The sequence below is a fragment of the Pyrgilauda ruficollis genome, unplaced genomic scaffold, assembly GCF_017590135.1.
Source record: "Pyrgilauda ruficollis isolate IOZ18807 unplaced genomic scaffold, ASM1759013v1 scaffold9, whole genome shotgun sequence".
NCBI classification, from domain to species: domain Eukaryota; kingdom Metazoa; phylum Chordata; class Aves; order Passeriformes; family Passeridae; genus Pyrgilauda; species Pyrgilauda ruficollis.
In genome coordinates this window covers 1,738,189-1,756,630 of record NW_024531043.1, presented here as the reverse complement: position 1 = coordinate 1,756,630, position 18,442 = coordinate 1,738,189, and the positions used below count along the sequence as shown (strand labels likewise).

General features: G+C 54.2%; 1 protein-coding gene across 2 annotated transcripts in view; it reads right to left on the bottom strand.

Moving 5' to 3' along the window:
• Positions 1-18,442, bottom strand: part of NOS1 (nitric oxide synthase 1) — a 76,062-nt gene that overhangs the window by 57,188 nt on the left and 432 nt on the right. The gene's annotated exons all lie outside the window — the stretch shown is intronic.

Sequence of the window (18,442 nt, the reverse complement as noted above, 5' to 3'; positions counted from 1 at the left end):
CCGGGCACGCCCCACGCGTGTCCCCGCTCCGCGGAGCCCGGCACTGCCAGGGCTGGGGTTCCGCCGCCGCCTCCCCTTCTCCCGGCCACGGGCACGGCGGGGCCCCGGTGCCCAGAGGCGGCGGTGCTTCCGACGGGGCGCACGGCACCGCAGCCCCTGTAAAGTTTCCCCGAGAAGAGGCTCCCGGTGCGGGGCTGGGGGCACCTACCGTGCGGCGGAGAGGAGCCGTGCCCGGCCCCGGCCCCGCGGCCGGCCCCGCATCCCTCCCGGCGGCTCGGCAGGGACGGAGCCCGGCGCGGCGCTGGGCTCGGCTGGGCTGGCAGGGGGGAGCCAGTCCTCGCTGCGCCCCTTTATCCCAGCATCACCGAAACGAATCCGCTTTGACGTCCAACCAGGGTTTTTATGGGTGTGGAGCGAGCCGGTGCAGCCCTCATTAGGAGACACTTCGCTCTCCAAATCATACATCTTTTATATAACCTCATTTCCAGCGTGGCTTTTCTCCCCCCTCCCTCCCCTTGCCGGGGGAGCATCGCCCACCCCCCCAACTCCCCCACCAATTAAAGAGCTCAGAGACACCCCCCGGCCCCCACTTGTTGCTGGAAGCTCCGCTTCACCCCCCGCGGGCCTGACTCAGCCTGCCCCGGGCGAGCGGGGGGCTCTGCCTGCCCCGGGGGGCAACGGAGGGGCTGAGTGGTCCCCAAGTCCCCAAGTCCCCGCCCAGCCCTGCTGCAGCCACCACATTCCTGTCCCCAGGCAGGTTATGCTGCAGAAAATCCCGCTCTTCTCCTGCCAGCCCGTGCCTGCTCGGTGCCCAGGGCAGACACCACCATTCCTCCGGGAGCTCCCAGCGCTCCCAGCCCGCGTCCAGGCGCTGCTGGGACATCCCCGCGCCTCAGCTGCCGGAGCTGGCCCTGGGCTGCACATGGGGCAGGGAACAAAGGGTCTCCTCACCCCATTGCCCCTCCTGACTCTTCATCTGCCCCCAAGGCGGTCCAGAGCAGACCCAGGCTCGACATCAGTCTCCAGCCTTTGCGATTGTGCTCATTCCCATGGCAACAACAAACACACAATTATAGATATATAATATTATATAAACCCAGCGGGCTCTCGGGCAGGGCTGTGAGGTTCAGCCGCTCCCAGCCTGCTCCGAGCCCAGCAGGCAGCTCCCACCGGAGCAGAGAGAGGTGTCCTGAGCCTGGCGAAGGTGCTCAGCCCGTGGATGCCCGGCAGCTCTGGTGTCACCCAGCCCCCGTGCCTCACCAGAGGCAGGCAAACAACACAGGGCGCAGCAGGCGGCTCAATTACAGAACTTCCCACGGCGAAGGGGAGCGGAGCAGCCCCGCTCCTGCCCGGCGCACCGGGAGCTGTGCAGAGGTGCAGAGGCGGAGAGGACGGGCAAATGCAGCAGCAGAATCGGGGCTGCCTCCCCCGTTCCTCCCCTCCTCACCGAGATCAGGTTATAACACTGTCTGGGGCTAAGAAAACGTGATTCTGCCTGTTTAGAGCCAGGTGGACTAATCTAAGAGCAAGCTACCCAAGGACATCTGCACTAACCCAGCGGCCGGGGAGCGCTGCCCCGCGCAGGAAGCAGTGGGCACACAGCGGTGACAAAGGACTTTGTGACCCGGGAACGGTCTGGCGATGGGCAGCTCAGCTCGGGCTGGGAAAAGTCCAAACCCTTCTCCTTGCAGGGCTCACAGCTTGGAGCCGTAGAGCTGCAGGGCTCTGTGGGCTGGAGCAGTTTTCCCTGGACAGGGGTGCAGGCAGATGCAGACTTACGAAGGGCTGGTGGCTGTGATGTCACCTGTTTGAGGGGACCCTGCACTGCCAAAGCCACCCCAACACACGTCCACCAGCACCTCCTGCTCCTCCTGCCAGCGAGGCAGATACACCCAAGGAAGCAGAGCCCTGATCCAGGGGAGCAGAGCTCCCTGTGCCACTCTGGGACACGGCTTTGGCAGTCCAGACCTCCCATCCTCTACCCGCAGCGGGATCCCAGCGCAAGAACCAGCCCAGGATCCCAGAATAGAGCTCTCCTCATCCCTGGACCTCATCGTCCGGGGGCACGGCAGCACCTCCTTCCCCACGGGGATCGGAGCGGGACCACGCTCGTTTTGGGATAACCGGGAGCTCTGCTGCTGCCCGGAAATCCGCGTGAGCCAGGAGCAAAGTGTCCCCGTGGCGGGGGGAACCGGCGGCCTGCGCCAGGGAGGAGCCCCAGGTAGCCTTTCCCTCCCGCTGGAAGCCGTGAGTCAGCCGGGCAGGGAAGGCTTGGAGGCTCATTAACAACTACTGAGGAGGCAGAGGGTGGGCTGTGAATGGAGAAGGTGGAGCGAGACCCTCCCCAGCACAGCCGCACCACTGAGCCCCTTCCCCGCACAGCTCCTGGTGTGACAGCCAAGGCTGCGCCTTCCTCCCTCCAGCAAAAAGCGTCTGGGGAGAGCATTTCTCCGCAGGGAACGTGTCCCTGTCATCCTGCCTCACCCTCCCTGAGCACCCCAGAGAGCAGCCCCCAGCTCTGGAGGAACCCCCCCCATTCCCAGCCCTGCCCAGCCAGCCTCGTCCATGGAAGTTGCTTTCTCCTTTCCCACAGCTGGGAGCCAATTCGGGCGGTGCTGCCTGGGAAGTTATCCCCCAAAACTGCTCGGGAGAGGGAAGAGCCGCCTCCCCGCCCCTCACAGCGCTGCTGCCTCGTTCCCCCTCTCCTCTGGAAGCAGCTCAGTGGTTAGGGATAGAAACCAAATATAAACCCAGAGCTTAATGCCCAAATTTCCTTCCCAGCCCGCCGCTCCCGCTGCTTCCCTCTGTTGCTGCCCTTCTCCCTCACCCACCTCTCTCAGGGGAGCGTGCCGAGGAGCTGGAGCCGGATCCCTCGGCCGGAGCTCCCAGCAAGCGGGATCCGCCGGGAATGTGCCGCTCAGGGTGCTCGGCTCTCCCTAAGATCCTTAGGAACGCGTGGCCTCGGCAGGGATCACACACACGATCTCCGCGGCTCGGGAGTTACTGGGCTGCTCTTTCCACGCGGCTGGAAATGCGTGCGGCAGGGGATTAAAGCCCGCGGACCAGGGGAAGGGCTGAACATATTTATACCAAAGCTTTAGGAGCTGCGGAGCGGCGCACACCCCGCACACACGCGCACAGCTGAGAGCGGGGTCTGGCACTGCCACTGCGGCGATTTGGGACAAATCCCAGGATTGTCTGCCCGTGCTCCAGTTTAGAGCGAGCGCCGATGCTGGGCTTTGCCTAGAGGTGGCAGTGAGCCTTCGCTCTTCGCTCTTCCCTTTCCCCGACCCCCGGCACAGCCCGGGAAGTCGCGGAGCTCTGGCGGGCTGGGGCAGGGTCGCTGTGACCGCACAGGGGCAGGAGGGACCCGCTGGCCCCTTCGGAACCCACCCACCCTCTTGGGATTCCTTGGCATCGGCCCCTCTGCACGGGGCAAAGGTTGGGGCTCATCGAAGCCAGGTTTGGAGCGAAACTGGGGTTTGATCAAACCCTTAAAACCTGGGAGTTCATGGCCAGGGCAGGTCGCTTTTAAAACATCCTGGGCCAGCTCCCAGCTCCTCCCTCCCCGCCACATTTTAGGGGAAAATTTGTCCGCCAACTCCAGAAGCTGTCACAGCCCTCAGTGACCAGGCAGAGCTGTGACAACGAAAAATACCCCAGCATAAACCCCAGTATCCAACAAGACACCTGCAAACCCCACCAAAAGCCAAGTTTATGTCCCAAATCTCCCCGCCCTGGGGGTCAGAGTTGGAAAACTCTGCTGGAAAGATTCCTTGGGAGCTCCTCTCCTCCTCCTCCTCGGCACGGGGTGGGTGATGAAGGGTGATCTCTCTCTCTCACACGTGGGCACACACGCACGCAGCAAATCTAATAAAAAGATATTAGTCCGAGAGAATTTGGCTCCTGGCATTCAACTATCTCGAGCTTCATACAGACACCAAAGAAATGAGATTATGGGAGCACACAAACAAGAAATTCCAGGGGGATGAATTCATGTTTCATCGCTGTTACAGGGCAGGGAAGGACCTGTCTGTCTTCCCTTGCATTTCTTTTAAAATTCTACTTCAAAATATCAACCCCCTCCCTTCAAAAGTCACATTTCCTCCAGCCCCAAGGCCTGCCACCTTCCCATCAAAATCCAAATTGCTCTCATTATCATTTTAAGGATTCATTGAAGGGCTGACAAACACCCCAAAGTTCAAGGACTCCTTGTAAATCCGGGGTGTAATTTAGATTAAAAAACCCCGCTTTGAAACCTCTCTTGGCAGTCTGAAAGGGGCTGGAGTCACTCCTGGGTTATTCAGATGCAAACCCTGTTTTGAAGCACGAGTGGCTGAGCTGAGCCATCCCCAGCAGCTGGAGGCTGGGGGCAGATGCTTCGCAGCAGCAGCAGAGCTCCACGACTCCACTGGAATCAGCGGAATCGAGATCATTAAAGCCGGCTAAAACCAGCCGGTTCCCAGGATTTTGTGCCATCTGAGTCCCTGTTTCCAGCCCCTTCCTTCCCAGCGGGATCAGGCCCCCAAACGGCACCTTTGAATCTTTAGATCAATTGGTGTAATTACAAACGAGGAAAATCGCTCTCGTGTCAACCTTAAGCAGTAAATTTCGAGGTTTAATTATTTTTTTTTTTAACGAAGTGACACATTTCTGAGGGCTGTGGCTTAAAGACTCTTTTGAAAAGCCCCAAATCCCTAATCCGGAGTGAAAAGTTATCGCTGGAGCACCTTGGGGTGGGTGGTGACAAGCACAGGAAAGGGCCGGGGCTCTGGGTAAATAGGGCCGGGGAGGAGTGGAGCAGCCTGATAAGCCAAATCTGCACAGCATTCACTGCAAAAAAACAGCACAAAGCAAACCCAAAAGCACAGAAACAGCTGCTGCCGACTTCTTCATTTCTAAAGAGGAGCAAGGAGGGAAAAAATAATATGATAAAAATAATCCACCACGAAGCAGCAAAGTCCCTTGGTGCTGGCCTGCAGGGAGGAGGCTCCAATTCCCTGCTCCAGACCCACTCCCATAAAATGTATATTTTATTATAAATAAAATGTATATAAAGCGTATCGGGGAATACACTCCAGCAGGGAATTCGGGCATCCCACGAGGAGGAGGGAGCAGTGAATAGGGTTACGTGGGATTTTGGGGAGGAATTGCTCTCTGGGAGCATGGAGAGGGGTTGGGATGGAATTCCCAGAGCAGCTGTGGCTGCCCCTGGATCCCTGGAGTGTCCAAGGCCAGGCTGGACAGGGCTGGGAGCAGCCTGGGACAGGGGGAGGTGTCCCTGCCATGGGAATGGGATGACCTTTAAGCTCTTTTCCCACCCAAACCATTCCATGATTCCAGGTCCCAGCTTCCTCCAGCCTGGATGGAGCAGCAAAGAGCAAGGAGAAGGTGACCATGAGGAGGGCAAATCCCAGCTCCCAAATTAATCACACCCAGCAAAATTATAATAATAATAATAATAATTTAGAAAAACCCTTGAGTGATGTTCACCTCCAAATCAGCCCCGTTTGACTGATTCCAAACAGCTGCCATGGAGCTCTCCCAGTCCGACTCCCAAAAAAAGAGGGACAAACAACTCAAGAGAAGGAGGTGTCAGATTTTCCTCCTTTTTTCCCCCAAATCCAACAAAAAGCCTCTGCTCAGCCTTCCCACCAACCGAGGAGAAGTTTGCAGATGTTGCCAGGAGTCTGGATTTATTCCTGGCACGGCTTTAATGGGATATTGACACTGCTGGAATTTGAAGGTATTTAAACTTCTCAGCCCCCCAAACCACTCTGCTTTGAGCCAACAAACACCAGCCTGGCCAAGAGAGCTGAGCACCAAGCCCCAGAAGCAGATTTGGACACGCCAGACCCTAAAAAACCTCAATATAAATAAAAAACTAAAAAAAAAAAAAAATACAATACTATATCATAAATATATAGTATACATGATGTTTATATATACCATATATCCTATATAGTATATATAAATATATATAATATATTATATAGCATTATATATAATATTATAATACCTAAAATAATATAATAATATAGAATAATAAAATTTTTAATAATGATAATGATGATAATGTTGTTGATGATGCTGATGCTGATGATGATAATAATAATAATAATAATAATAATAATAATAATAATAATAGTACCAACTCGATATGGAGTTTTTTGGCTACCTCCAGACACAGTCCAGTGATTCACCTGGGAGAGGTTCCCCACAGCCAAATCCTGCCCCATGAGCAGCCCCTGGGATCTCAGGCTGGACTGGTCCCAGGAAAGGGAGGGAACTGGAGGGAACTGGGGCTCACTGGGGTCACTGTGAGCCCCATCCCTGGGTGGGGCTGGAATCTCCAAGAAGGCTGATGGAGATTTTGCCTGGAGTCAAACCCATCCCTGCCATCCCCTCGTGATTCCCGGGGTGGATTCCAGCTCTAAGCCCAGCTCCCTGGGTTTATCCCCCACGTTTCAGACACCCTTTTCCCACAGCTCCCAAACCCATCCTGAATTTAGCTGGATTGGCCAGGACAAAGCCCATAGGGATAAAGCCCATGGATGCAGGATGCTCCCCTCAGGAAAGGGAGACCAAAGGGATCCCCAGAAAGAAAAACAACCCCAAACCTTCCAGAGTTTTGGTGCTGTTGGAGAAGGGAAGTTGTCCCTGTGTTTAAAATCTGGAGGATTTCCCCCTCTGGACACCTCCAGGGGGTGATGGCAACTCCACCAAGGGCTGGAATTGCTGCCCAGAAATCCCAGCTGCTTTTGGGGGGGATTCAAGGATGTTTTCCTCCAGGATATTAACACTGAGGATGTTTATCCCCAGGATGAATCCTGGGCAGGGAGAGGATTCCTGATGCCTGGTGGTGTCCAAGGCCAGACCGGACAGGGGTTGGAGCAGCAAGGCCTGACAGATGAGCAATGCCATGGTTGGCTCTCACAATTAAAAGGCAAATATCATGCATACATGTTAATTTTATAGATTTATAGTTATGTTTTACCCCCTTGTGTTGCTATCAGGGGTGCTCTGGGTTTGGGACATTTGGGAGGGTCACTCGTTGCTATGGCAGCACCTGAGCTCCAATCAGGATTTCAGGCAGAGATCTCCAGCACTGGGCAGGGAAGGAGGAGTCCATGGACAGAACTTTGGGAGGGGCCAAAGGGTTAAAAGGTGAAACCTCCATTGTGTGGGAGAGCACGTGGTGAGGAAAATCCTCTGGTCCTGGCAGCATAATAATTTCTCTATTCAGTCTTCTGTTGTGTTTTTGATAAGGTTTCAGTAAACTTTTTACATTTTAAAGTGAGCAGTGTTTCTCTCACTGGGGTAGTGGAGGGTGGTGGATGGGATGGGCTTTAAGGTCCCTCCATCCCAAACCATCCATGATCTCATTCTGGGCACCCCCGGATCTCCCTGTCCCACCACTTGCACCTGGATCCTCTGAAAAATGGGTATTTTATGATTGGCTTTTCACAAATATTAAAATGAATATTGTATGTGTTATGTTACAAAGTTATGCTGTATTAATTTTGTTAAGTAGCTTGTTAAATATAGTTTTAGGTTATAACATAATGGTAAAACAGAAGCTATGCTATGTAAGATACTTTTTTTTAAGACAGGAATGAGGTACTCGCACTGAGATAGCAGCCACAGGACACCTACATCTTCCAGAGAAAAAGAATTTATTGCTCCCTTATCAGAAGAAACAAACTTCTCCCCACCTCGCTCAGCCCTGAAGATGCTGTCAGGATTCAGAGGAAGAAGGTGACACTGACCAGACAGAATCCTTTGTTTGAATGGAATTTATGCATCATGTATGAGGTGTATGAATATGCAACAGGCTATTATTTATAAGGGTTAATCCTCTGTTAACCTGGGTCCTTTTTTGGGCTTATTTTGTCCCGAAAGAGGTACCTGGACCGTCCGTAACTCTTTGTTTTTATTGTCTCGTATTGTCCTAATCCTGATTTTCCAAATTTTTATTACTCTAATTATATTACTATTTTTACAACAATTTTATTACTATTACACTTTTAAAATCTTAAAAACAAGTGTTTGGCCTTTTTCACAATCCCGTCCAGTCTGTGGTGGGAGGAGGTGAAATCCCGGGATATCCGGTTTCTCCCTGCCAGGAAACCCGGCAGGGGCCCGCCTGCTCTGATTTCCAGGCTTTCCTTAACGCCCTGCAGCTCTTTGGAATGGCTCATTCCAGGCTGGATCCCGGGGAAAGCCTGGCCAGGGGGATGGAATCCCACAGGCTGCACAAATCCAGCCCCACAATTTTTTCTGGGCCAGTATGGGATAATCAGGAACAGGAGGGAGGAGAGGTGCTCAGGGTGCCAAGGAGAGTGGCACCCAAACAACTGTATTTTATTTTATTTTATTTATTTTATTTTTAAAATGTTGTTTTACTGTTTACATTTTATTTCATTCTATTTAATTTTATTCTATTTTAAAAATTTTATTTAATGTTCTTTTTAATTTTTTTAGATTTTATTTTTTGTTATTTTTAGCAATGTTATTTTCCCCTCCTCATCCCTGTGTTTTGCAGCAGGAGCAGCTGATGGGCTGGAAAAAGCTGGGAACTGGGAGCAGGAGGTGCCCATCCATGCAGCCCGAGGGAGGGATTGGAGGCTAAAAACACAGAAAAGAGGAAAAACAACCTCACAAAGAACCAGGCCACCTTGGACCAGCAAAGCACTGCCCCATGAAGGGCTGGAAAAGAACCAATTCCTTCCCAATTCCCATTTTAAAAATGGGGGAAAAAGGCACAGAAAAGATCAGGGTTTGCAGCACCCCCAGGGCCAAACTTCAAAGGGAAAAATAAAAATATCCAAACATTTTTCTTTTTTTTCTCACCTGGATGAGAGACAGAGCCCAGGAGTTTCCAGGACCACCAGGAATTTCTGGAAAACTCTCACCCCAGTGGACCAGCACAGGCAGAGGAACCTTTGGCAAAGCAAAGGCTTCTGTTTGTCACCCAGACAGAAAAAATCAGAGCAAGAAGGACCAGGAAGAAAAGGAACAAACCCTGAACATCACCAGGATCAAGCAAGGAAAGCGCTCTGAGTAAATCCTGGGTCTCTCCCTGCCTGGAGCATTCCCAAGCCCACTCTGCTCCCCAGGGAGGCTTCTCCTTCTGGGGTGAAAAGAGAGAAATTTGGGAAGTGTGGGGACACCTGCAGGCTGAAGGGGGACGGGCGGGGGATGGCAGAGGCTGGGATTGCACTGGGACCCTGCTGGGACCTGGGCTGGGATTGCCCAGAAATGTATCCAGCCCTGGGGCCAGCTCAGGAGGGACCTGGAGCGGCTGGAGGCCAGGCTGGACAGGGCTTGGAGCAGCCTGGGACAGTGGAAGGTGTCCCTGCCATGGCAGGGTGGAACGGGATGGGATTTAAGGGCCTGATGATCTTTGAGCAGATCCCAGTCCCTGCCAGGAGTTTTTACCTGAACCCCACAGTTTTCCCAGACCAGTGATCCTATTCTCCTCTGCCCTGTCTTCACCCAGTGCCAAAAGTGTCCCAGGGATGGACCAGGACAGGATCTGAGCTGCCCCAGCCCAGGGTGATGATCACCCATCAGGAAGTGCTGACTGCTCCCTGCTGCAGCTACAAGTCAGAATAAATCCCCTTTGGACACCTCGGTGTAATTCCCCTCTCCCAGCAGGAAATCACCCCCTCTCCAGAGCCTGTTTTCCCCTCACAGCTCATTCCCCTTCCCTCTCCAGCATCCTGCTGCTCCCTGAAGAAGTCTCTCCCGCCTTCTCCAGATTTTGGAGGGGTAACACACCCCCAGAGGTGTTTTTCCTGCTCTCAGGGTCCTGTCACTGCCCTGCAGGGGGGCCAGGGCAGCCTCTGGCCCCAGCTGCTGTGCCAGGGTGGGGAATGAGCCACAAGAACCAGAGCTCTCCAAACCTTCCCTGCAACCCGGAGAGAGCAGCCTGAACCGGGCTCCCCCTCCCCGTCTTCTTTCTCTCTCTTTATTTTTCCTTCTCTCCCCGACCTCTTATTCCCAGTGGCCAAGAACATTTAGTCTGGCCGGGAAAAGGAAATCTCATTACAGAATTATGGTTCATTTAGCAGGTCCCACTGGAAGCCCTGCAATAACCACTGCCTTCCTAACAGGATTAGCCAGTGTCTGAACCTCCCGCTCTCCCTGCAGGCATCTCCCTGCCCAAAAACCCAAAAAGAACTAAAAAAAAACCCAAAAAACCCCAGAAAACCCCAAGCAGCCACAGAAAACCATGGTTCAGGTGGATGCAGGGAGGGGAAGATTGAGGGGAGCTGAAGGTGGAGAATTTGTTGGTGTGAAGGTGGGTGCTGCCAGCAGAGGTTTGAACAGGTTATTCCAGAGCTACCCCAGAGTTATCCCAGATTATCCCAGAGTTATTTCAGGTGGATGCAGGGAGGGGAAGATTGAGGGGAGCTGAAGGTGGAGAATTTGTTGGTGTGAAGGTGGGTGCTGCCAGCAGAGGTTTGAACAGGTTATTCCAGAGCTACCCCAGAGTTATCCCAGATTATCCCAGAGTTACCTCAGAGTTATCCCAGAGTTATCCCCCAGTTATCCCAGATTTATCCCAGAGTTATTCCTGAGTTATTCCAGAGTTATTCCAGAGTTATCCCAAAGTTATCCCACAGTTACTCCAGATTTATCCCAGATTTATCCCACAGTTATCCCAGAGTTACCCCAGATTTATCGAAGATTTATCCCAGATTTATCCCAGATTTATCCCAGAATTATCCCAGAGTTATCCCAGAATTATCCAGACTTATCCCAGCTTCTCCAGCTGCAAATCCCACTTTTCTTTGCTGTCTTGGCCTCTCCTCTCCCAAGCTGTCCATTGTCCCCCAGTGGTGGGAACTGAGGATATTAATGTTGGAAGCACCAGGGACGTCCTGGATTACCCAAATGCTGCTGAGCATTCCCTGCCTGCTGCTCCCAAAGCAGGATCCAGGTGCTCCTGGAAGCTGCTTGAGCTTCTCCTGGCATCAGTCTGGGAGTCTACACAGTTTTTGTTTGGAAACACCAACACAGTTCCTGGCATCTGCTCTTGTTAAGAGGGTGGGAAAATATAAAGCAGGGGAGAAGGTGAAGAAAAAAGCCAAATCTGTGGGACCAGCAGAACATCCCAGCCCAGGCTGAAGTGTCTCTGCTCTTCCCATCCCTGCTCCCACTTAGACTCAGGAAAAGGGGGTTAAAGAGCAATAAACTGCGTGTCGAGCTCATGAAACCACCCCTGCTCTGGGTTTTCCTGCTCTCTGCACCCCCTCCCTCCTCTCCTGCCACAGTTTTCACTCCAGGCTGGTGGGGCCAAACCCAGGAGATCCTCCTGGCCAGGCTGGGTCACACCTGGAGGGGACACAGGCGCTGTCCCCAGCAGGCTGAGGATGGCACAGCCAGCTCAGCCTGGCTCTGTGCTCAGCCCTGGGCGGGGAGGCAGCAGCAGGAACATGGAAATGTTCTCCTGCAGCAGCTGCTGGAAGTGCCTCAGCAGCAGCAGCAGCAGCATCCCTCCAGGTGTTCCCTGGGAAAAGCTCCAGACAGGAGCAGGATTTGCCTGGATTGCCTCCCCTCAGAGCAGGGAGGGGTTTCATCACAAGGAATTGGGATATTCCTTTGAAACCAGGAAATTTTTGCACCAACATTGCCAGGACTGGGCTCCTGTCACTGCCTTACTCCATCACAGCCCTCCTCATCCTCGCTCCTTCCCTCCTCTGCTCACTGCCCCAACTCTCATGGAAAATGGGGAATCCTTTCCCCAGCCCCAGTGCCCCAGGAAAGCCAGGACCTGTGGAGTGTCCCTTTGTGGGGCTCTCCATGGAGCACGGGGACACTCACTGGGGCTGTTCAGGGACCCTTCCCACAGCCCCACTTTTATCCTAAAGCGCTCCCCACCGTGCCCTTGAGGGGCCCACGTTGTCAGCTTAGGAAATAATTAATGCACATGTTAATTAAAAACTGTGACTGTGTTCAAGGATTGCTGCTGACTGCAAAAATGCATCCAAAGAGATTTCTGAACAAGATCTGGTCCCCCAAATCTGCCTCGGCACACTCAGAGTATGATCTAGTTATTATTATTATTATTATTATTATTATTATTATTATTATTATTACTATTATTGCTATTATTATTACTATTATTAAATACAAATATAATAATATACATATAATATTTGTATATAGATCTATAAATATATATTCTATGTATATATAAAATATATAAAAATTATAAAATATATCAAACATTAGCAGTTATAAAAATAAATAAATAAATATCTGTTTTATAGATTAATATATATTAGATGTATTATATTAATGTATGAGACATATATGTATGGGTGTGTATGTGTATATATACATACACACACACACACACACACACATATACATATAATATGAAGCAAGGGGTGGTTATACTTTTGGGGTAGGTAACTCTGTAATGGAGGGAGGTGTTAATTACAATTAGAACCAAATTCAGCCCTGGAGAGTTCACCCCTCCTGTTAAAGCTGCTCTGAGGTTTATCAGCTCCCAGGTCCCATCGAATTCCCGTCCCTGCAGGATTCCAGACCCGGCCTGGTGCCGCCACCCTGCTCCCCCTCAGGAGTGTTTCAGGTTGTGTTTGTAGGGAACCACCACGGAATTTTGAGGATGCCACCAGCCCCATTCCACCCAGGGAGCAGCAACTCCAATTCCCCCTGGAATTTCTGCACCGTTCAAGCTTCTGCTAAAATGCGAATTTATTTCCCGGTTTTCCCAGGGCAGAGCCCTCCCCAGCCCCGGAGCTCGGTGTTTGCTCCCACCTGAACGCTCGGAAGGAGCCGGGGCTGGCTGAGACACATCATTAGGAGGGAATAAAAGGCCAGGCTGGGTTGTTTTTCTCAGGGACGAGCCCTGCAGCTCCCACGCTGTTCCAGCAGAGGTTCTGCCGTTAACGAGACTTTGTCTGGAGCTGCGGGATGCGGTGGCCCCGCGGGGCAGGGGTGAAGTGCCGGGGGCAGCAGCAGGAGCGCTTGGTGCCCGCGGGGTGCCAGGGACCTCCCCGGGAAGGATCTCAGGGTTTGGCACCTCCAACCTGGAGGGCAAACCTGGGAAAAATTGTGGGAAGAGAAGAGGGAGGGAAGGTGCAGAGAGCAGGGAAAGTTTCCTTCATGGACATGCTGGAATTCAGATTGCAGCATCTCCTGAAGCCAAGGGCTGGGGCCAAACGGCGTTTCTGGAGCTGACGGGAGCACAGGGGTTGGGATTGTCCTGCCAGGAGGGTGCACAGCCCTGCTCCAGCCCCTCCAGCACAGCTGCATCCTCTGTGCAGAGGGGAGGAGAGCTGAGCCCTGTCCAGCAGGGAAGGGGCAGCCTGAGCCCTGCCACAGTTCCAGGACAAGGATCTCCTCCCTCAGGACAGAAATCCCTGTTGTACCCCTCTCCCTGGCTTTGGGGAGGGTTGTTATCCCCTTTTCCCTGAGCTGGCACAGAGCTGTGGGTGCCCTACCTCCTCCTGAGCACCATTCCCAGCACTGCTCTGGACAGGAATGTCACTGGGAGAACTGGGAATGAACAAACCCCACCTTTTAGCAGGGCACAACAGCCATGGGGGAGAGCAGGCCCTGGCACCCAAAGTGTCCCTGCAGCTTCCCCCCAGCCCTTTCCCCTTTCCCTCTCTCCCTGTTTGTTTATTTGGCCATCCAAGCTTCCAGCAGCAGCAACGGGGTCTGGCAACCCAAAACTTCCCTTGGGGAAGAAGTTCTGGCATCCAGCAGCCAAGTCAGGAGACTCTGGAAAGTTGCTCCGAGCCTGTCTCATCTCAGGGCTTGACATATCACTGCTGTCCATTTCCCTTCCCAAGGAAATCTGATTTGTTCCAAAGTTTATAGTTTCAGTGACCTAATCCCAGCATAGTTGTTCCTGTTTCCCTTTAATTTACTGCCGCAGCTTGTATTAATTGATGGATTGCAGAGGGTTTGAGCCAAGCTAATTGTTTTAGGAACAGAAAAAAAAAAAGGAAAAAGAAAGGGAGATGTGAGGTCCCTTAGTGGATTACAGAGGGATTCAGGGGGAAGCAGCAGCCACCAGGAAAAAGCTCCAAACAGGAGCAACTCTCTGCAGAGGGGGAGGCTCTCCAGGCTCGTGCTCCTGCAGCCAGAAATAACTTCCCTGGGATGACCTTGGGGCGGAGAGCAGGGCTGGGGTGGTCCCTGTGCTTCACCCTCTGGCTCTGAGGAGCTGCTCCTGGCCCTGGGTGATGCTGGGGACCAGGGGAGCTCCCCGAGCCCAGGGAAAAGTGAAAAGGGAAATGTCATCATCCATTACACAACAGGAATGATGCAGGGAAGCACAGGCTGCTCTGAGGAGGGATGGAGCAAATCCTGCTGGAAGGATCCCACCTATGACGGATGTGGGAGCCACTGGGAGCTGCCAGGAAGGATCTGTCAGGTGTAAATCAAGGCCCTGGCCTCATCCTAGGAGAGGGGAGGGGTTGGAAGGATCCCACCTATGATGGATGTGGGAGCCACTGGGAGCTGCCAGCAGGGATCTGTCAGGTGTAAATCGTGGCCAGTGGCCCTGGCCTTGTCCTAGGAGAGGGGAGGGGCTCTGTGGAGCAGGAACAGCAGCTCAGGCTGTGAGACCTCGCTTTGGCAAGGCCTTTGACAGTCCTGTGGTACCAGAGAATGGAATCATGGAATGATTTGGGTTGGAAAGGACATTAAAGCTCATCCCATTCCTGCCCTGCCATGGGCAGGGACACCTTCCACCATCCCAGAGTGCCCCAAACCCCATCCAACCTGGCCTTGGACATTCCAGGGATCCAGGGGCAGCCACACCTCACCACCCTCATCCTGAAATACATCTTCCTTGTATCTCATCTAAATCAACCCTGTCCCAGCTTAAAACGGGAAGCTATGAGCTGGATCCAGTCCCAGGGAATCCTGGGGCAAGGGAGGATCTGGGATCTCCTCTGCCCTCCCTCATTTTCTTGCCCCCATCCCTTTCACCCCTCCTCCATCTCCCCCAGGAGAACCAAAGCAGAAGCAAACCCAGGACCTCTTTTAGCAGAGAATCCTTTTGGAGATGGGGGTGCAAGGAGGGGACGCCCCCAGAGGAAACCCCAGCGCCCAGGACCCCCAACACCCTCTGAAGCACAGCACCACCAAAGCATTAAAGTTTTCCAGGCAAGGAACTCTCTCCTTGGCCAAACCCCCCCTTTCCCATTAATCAGCCCAGGCTCTTTCAGCACGGCTCTCGCAGAGAGGTTGATTTATTCAGGAGCAACACAGGGAGTTTCCAGATTCACACTAATTGCTCTCCCAAATTACTTAATAGTTGAAATTGCAGTCCTCTCTTTGGAAATCATCTCAGACAGCTCAATAAAAAACTATCAGCGGAGAGACAACTGCAAATTGATAAAGTCTTTGAGACGAGGGTAATATCATTGTTGTCTGGCAAATTTATTCGTCTGAAACCCAAACGAGGAGGACAAACAGCCTCGCTCGCTCGGTGAGGAGGACACTGCCCGCTACCGAGTTGCTCAATTTTCTCTTCCAGAACGGCTCTGATTACTCGGAGAGAGAAGAGGCAGCGCTGCCGAAACCAGGCAGGCACTGCAACGCCTGCCAATAAATCGCTCCAACCTTCCCCTCGCCGAGGAGAAACAGGATTTAAAATAAATGCAATAATAATTATAATAACAAGAATAACAGGACGAGTGCTTGTGCCGGTTCTGGCGGGAGGCAGGGGCTGCTGCTCCCCTCGGGCTGTGGATTCGGGAGCTGGCTGGTGGCCACAGAGCTCCCGCGGGCTTGAAATTGTCACCCAGGAGGGAAGGGGAAAACTTGTTTCATTTTGGCCGCTGCCCAATTCCCGGCCGCTCCGGGGGCAGGAGGAGCCGGAGGGGAGGCAGGGAGGGCAGGGGGGTACAAGGGGAGAGCCAGGGGTGTGGGGGGCTCCTGGTGGGGCACGGCCCCATCGAGGAGGCTTCGACGGGCAGAGCCAAGCGAGTGGGAGCTCAGGAAGCGCCCGAGGCGTTTTGGGGGACGCTGAGCAGGACGGGCACGCTGGGAGCATCTCCTCTGTTGTGCAAGATTTGGGGCTCCCCCATTTTGGGAGCATCACTGACGTGCAAGGTTTTGGGGTTCTCCCATTTTGGGAGCATCACTACCGGGCAGAGTGTTGGGGCTCCCCTATTTTGGGAACATCTCCTTTGCCGTGTGATTTTGGGGCAGTGTGGTGCCAGGAAGGACCTCAGGCTCCCCATGCCGGGGTGACCCCACACGCTGACAGTGGCAGCCCCCCCGTCCCACCCAGCCGAGCCCATGGCACAGCCCCCTGCACATTCGGGGCCCAAAAAACTGCTCTTTTCTTCCGGTTTTAAATCCATTTCTGCAAGGTTTAGCAGGAGGGGTGTGGGGGAACAGGGTCGTTGTCACCAACGGTGACTGACGGGCAGCGCTCCAGACCCACAAAGATCTTCCCCTCCCATCCTCAGCTCGGGGCATCACACCAGGAACAGCAACCAGCAACTCCTCGGCGGGTTGGACACAGGGCTCAAATGCAAAATACTCAACGGTGGGGCCCCAAAACCTCCCAGTTTTTCCCCAGAGAGCAGCGTGGCAGCGAGGGGGTTACGAGGAGCCGCTGCCCAGCACGGTGCCAGAAGCCACAGGGATCTGAGAGCCAGCCCGGCCGATGGCTGCCATCTGCTCCTGGCACCTCGTGTCACTGCCGGAGCCCGACAGCGCCCGGGAGCGGGGGGAAAACGATCCCAAAGCCCCAAAGCAGCCCCAAACGATCCCAAAGCCCCAAAGCAGCCCCAAACGATCCCAAAGCCCAGGCAGCCCCAAAGCAGCCCCAGCCCTCCTAGCCCTTGCCGGGGGCGCGGGACAGGGAGCGTGGAGATGCCACAGCAGCTGCCACACCGCCGGGGGGGACACGCAGGGACAAAGCCAAGCTGCTGGAGGCCTCTGGGGTGTTTAAAGAGCTGTGAGAGCCGCAGGACCAGGGCCGTGTCCCCCTGTCCTTTGTGGGGTGGCCGGGGACAGGGAGACAGCGGGAGGGTACGGCGGAGCCTGTGGCATCCCCATGAAGCTTTTCCTCACTCCTGGCACCCAAAGGTGCCCCAAGAGCAACAATTCCTGCAGAAAGCCCAGCGGTACCCCGTGTCCCGAGGAGCTGCCGAGGGAGGGTGAGGTGGCAGTGCCACCTTAAAGGGCACTCGCGGCGACCCGCGGGGCCGCGGCTTTGATGCCACCGCAGGCGGGGGGCAAGAGCAGCTCGGAGATCCATCCCCATCCCTCCGGGAAGGCGTCCAAGGGAGCCGGCTTGGCAGAGCGGGCAACTGAAGCGGGGAACGGGCGAGCGGCGGCGCAGAGCCCCGGTGCCACGGCCGGGTGACCTCGGAGCCGCGGGGGAGAGCGGCCGCGTTTCCTGACCCACATCCCAGCCCCCCTCGGGGCTCGGGGAAAGAAAAACCCTTTAAAAAAATAAATAAAAAGAAGTCTCATTCATCATTCAGCCTCTGTTTGTTTTCTGCACTCCGCTAAGCTCAAACAAGCAAAACAGATTAGCTGGGCTCATTTGTTTCCTACTTAATTACACCTCTTCGGTGCTGATGTAATATTTCAAGATTTGGGTTGCTAAGGCTGAAAATCCACCTGCCCCCCTCCCACACCCACCTTGGCTTTTCATTCCCATCATGAAAAAGCCCAGATGGAGATTTTTTTCCGAAAAAACTCCTCTAATTATTGAGGAATTCAAGGCTCTGAATGCAGAAGCTGCCAGCGAGCGCTCAGGTTGTCAGAAGCAGATGGACGCCAGCTCCAGCTTTTGATCACAGGCTCGGAACCCCTCCCCAAAAAAACAGGGAAAAGGGGGGGAAGGACCCCGCATCTGCAGCAGCACACGGCCGTGGATAACTTTAGTCATTCCCCCTCCCTCCCCAGGGTTGCTTTGGCATCAATAGGACTTCCCAGGAAGCCGGAGCAGCTGCGGTGCCGACGCAGTTTGCAGGATGAGCTCGGCGCTGGAGGAAGGAGCGCACGCCTCCCCGCAGGAGATGCTTCCCTTCCCTTCCCATTCCTTCCCTTCCCTTCGAGTGCTTTTCCTTCTCCCTTCCCCACAGCCGCCCCCCACATCCCCGCGGGTGCCCCAAATCTGCCGTGCTGTACCCCAGGCAGAGCACGGCCCTGCCAGCCCATGCACGGAGGAGAAGCTGAAGGTCCCCAGGTGGAGAAAGGTGCACCTGGGAGGGGTTTTTAAGGTTGTCACGACCCTAAAAGGGTCCCGCAGAGCCCCCAGCCAGGAGGGCACTGCCGACACCCGCAGCCCACCCCAAAGGTGTGGGGTGCCGAGGCCAAAGGTGTGTCCGAGGCGAGGAACAAGTGGAGCGGGCAGACGGCCGGAGACAGGAGCGATCCCTCTGTGATTCCCGGCAGGAATCCCAACAACCACCCCCCCCCA